This window comes from Cyprinodon variegatus, unplaced genomic scaffold, assembly GCF_000732505.1.
Source record: "Cyprinodon variegatus isolate N-32 unplaced genomic scaffold, C_variegatus-1.0 Scaffold1269, whole genome shotgun sequence".
In the NCBI taxonomy this organism is placed as follows: domain Eukaryota; kingdom Metazoa; phylum Chordata; class Actinopteri; order Cyprinodontiformes; family Cyprinodontidae; genus Cyprinodon; species Cyprinodon variegatus.
Genome location: NW_015151722.1, coordinates 149,909 through 153,725, shown reverse-complemented (window position 1 = coordinate 153,725; position 3,817 = coordinate 149,909).

The following is a 3,817-nucleotide window of genomic DNA, read 5'->3' as shown; positions in this document are numbered from 1 at the left end:
ATGGATGGATGGATGGATGGATGGATGGATGGATGGATGGATGGATGGATGGATGGATGGATGGATGGATGGATGGATGGATGGATGGACTCTTAACTTTCTGCTTCTGAATGCAGACAAAAAATCAGTTATTGTCTTTGGACCAGAGTCTGGAAAAAATGAAAATGATTAGTCAGCCCTTTCATCTGGGTGTGACTAAATTGATCTCAGGTAATAAAGTGAAAACTCTTCTTTTTGATGAGGACCTGTCATATAAATCCCATACCAAAGACTTTTCTAGAATTTCCTTCTTTCATCACCGGAATATTGCAAAAATTAGAAATGTCCTGTCCAGGGGTGATGCTGAGAAACCAGTCCATGCATTTTTTACAGTCATGAAGTCAACAAACTATAGGCAAAAGCCTTCAGCTGATCCAAAATGCTGCAGCCAGAGTTATGATGAAAATGGAAAAGAGAGATCATATTTGTCCTGTTTTAGCCTTCCTCTATTCGCTTCTTGTTAAATCCAGAACAGAATATAAAATCCTCTTTCTCACATATAAAGGCTTAAATGGCCAAGCTCCATCTTATTTCAGAGATATGATTGTTCATTATGTTAATTACTTCTATGTTCTTCGTGTAGGTCTGCCTATGTGCCCTTGAACCTCCAGGAAGCATCAGCAGAGGGCTTTTTATGTAAGCCAAAATGTGCTACAGTTTTTTCATTGGTAAAAAAAATATTTTTCCTCTTAACTGTTGCTGCATGCATGGAAATCCCTAGTGAAGGGATTGCTGTAGAGCCAACAACACAATGCAAGCAAATATCTTCTTCTGCCACATGCTCATCCAGAAGGAGTGTGTCCTGTAATGGCTCTGACTTGATGCAGTGCCGGTTGAGCAAGAATGTGGTAATAGTAAAGAGAAACCAGCAGATCCAGAACCAGGTTTACAGGAAGCAACAATCCAAACTCTTCATTCTATCTGTTGCTCACTTTAAGAGACAAAACAGGCAAAGCACACCAATGCAATGGTTCAAGAGTAAAGTTAAGGTTAATAGCAAAATCTGCAGATAATAGCTAGCTAGATGACGCAGAATATAGCAAATAAGGGAACTTAGGTACTTCATCAGCTTAATCCTATAGCAATCCTATAACTATTTAATTCAGAATAACATGACCGTCTGTTCATTAAAAATGAAAAGAAACACTTTCCCATAAACCTCTACAATTAATGCCAGAAATCTGATCCAATTTGTGTCCGATAGGCTCATCGAACCGTCAGTTTGATGTTCAGTTCATCATCCCTAAGTCTAAATCACGCCTGTTTTGAGGATGGGCTGCGAGCCGAGTGAGAAGTCTTTATGAGTTGAACACATTTGGTGGATTGCATAAGCTGTACTCTAAATGTAGCTTTATGGCTTCCTTATAAGGGGAAAATAGTCTCTTTAACAGAGAGGAAATGGAGTAGATGATGTAAAGGTCTATACAGAGAAAACAAGAAATAAAGCATAGACAGGAAAGAGATAGAAGTTAGTCAGATGGGAGTGTGGTAAGAGAGGAATAAAGCAAAAAGACTAAAACAAACGCAGGGCCGGAAAGCAGGGAGAGCGAGCAAATTGGGAAGAGGAGTGGAGAGTGACAGTTGAGTTTAAACAAGAAGGAGGACACTTACATCAAATTGGATGAATTTAGTCAGCTAGGCTATTGAAGAACTGTGAGATATTAATTTATGCTGTAAGTGAAAAACAAGAACAGATTCTCAAAATGAAAACTCTTGTTGGTAAAAGAATCAAAACATTCCCGATGCAGCTGCAAGATTAAGAGGAGTAATTACAGGAGTCCCACTTGACAAGACAGTGGATGATATCAAACAAGAAATTAAAGGAGGGAAAGTTATTGATGCAAGAAGGATAAAACACAAAAGAGATGGAGTTGGTAAAGACACCCTGGCAATAATATTGCAGTTTGATTAAGTTGTTCCAGAATCTGAGCAGATAAACTTCAGGGTGAGAGAATGCATTACCAATCCAATAAGGTGTTTTGTTTGTCAAAGAATGGGACATGTGGCAAATAAGGGCAAAGGGAAAATATGGTGTGCAGGACGTGACAAAGATGCCAAAGTAAAATGTTGTAACTGTGGAGGAGAACATAGTGCAGCATATGGTGGGTGCATAATACAAAGGGAAGCAAGAAAAGCACAAAGAATAAAAAATAACAGAGAAAGTTTCATATGCCGAGGCTGCTGCCATTAAGACCTTTGTTTATAGATGTTTGAGATCGGCCTGTTTTCCAGTGTAGTCCTGTTTCTCTGTCTGTGACTGGCTGGATGTTCTCTCTTCATCCTCTGACATGGGAGTTTGCTCGGAGCTCGTCTGCCTGGCTGTGTGTTTCCTGGACGGGGCCGCCTTTTACAGTTGCATTTTGTATCTCTGCTTCTGTCTCCTTGAACCCCAGTCGGCCTCGGCAGATGGCTGCTCACACTGAGCCGGGTTCTGTTTGAAGTTTCTTCCTGTTAAAAGGGAGTTTTTCCTCTTTACTGTCACTACAAGCGTGCTTGTTGTGAGGGATTGCATTCCAGTCAATGAGTCGGTTGTTTTGAGAAAAAAAGGTTGACTTGAAACTACATGGAATGAAAAGAGAATGGAAACATAAGTAAGTTAGGGTTAAAACTAGCTTATATATTAGACATTTGTATTATTGTTATTTGAAAATGTACACAGATGGTTCAAAAACTAAAAAGGGAAATGTGGGAATAGCGATATACATTCCAGAGTTTAATATATGTATCTGTAGAGAATGAATGGACCTTCTGTCTGTACACACAGCAGGAATGGTTGGAATAATTATTAGCTTACAGTGGGTGGAGGAGGTTCGACCGGATGGGGTGCTGATTTGCACAGATTTAAAAGAAGCAACAGAAAGCATTCAACCAGAAGGAAACCATAGGAAAGACCTTTTATTAGAAATTCATCAGAGTTTATTCAGGTTATTTAGATGTGAATAGATGTGCAGTTATGTTGGGTACCAGCACATGAAGGGGTGAGAGGAAATGAAACAGCAGATAATCTTGCTAAAAAGGCTGATTACGACCCAGATTCCATTTGGGAAAAGGGAAGGTAAATAAATGTAAAAAAAAATTGAAAAAAAACCCTGAAAGATGGCAAAATATATATATTGAAGATGAGAAAGTAAGAAGATTCAAAGATTCAAAAATCTATAATACTTAAAAATTATGGAGAAAGAAGCAGAAGGAAAGAGATAATTTCCACTAGACTGGGCACACTTACTTGAATTAGTTTTTGTTTATACAAGACTGAAAGAGAGAGGATGGGGGAAGTAATTAGGGAAAAAGGGAAATAATGGAGTATTAAAGGAATTTTAGGGACAGATGGAGATAGGGAGGAAATTAGGGTAATTAATAAAGAATTGTTTTTATTTTTACATAACACAGAATGAAACAAATAGAATATAGTAGGTGGAACTTTAAAGATACACACTCTTGTACAGTAGGTGGCGGTATGCACCTAAAAGTTGTTTTCAATCCATCAATCAAAGGAAAGAAGTAGAAGATCACAAACCCGGAAGTTCTCTAGTTGTTGTGAGCTGTCGCGTCAGGGCTGTTGGTTCCTTCTTCCTGTTGGTTCTAATGGCGGGCTCTGTAGGTCCGGTTCGAGAAAGCTTTGGACTGTGTTCCTCTGCGGTGCTGCTGCTGCTGTTAGCGAGTGTAACGGGACCCGCTCGGGCCGTGTCGGAACCGGGGATCTGGACGGTGACCACTGGCAGCGTGAGTTTCCTGTTGGAACGTTTAGCTTGAAATTAACTGCTCTTTGATGGATGTT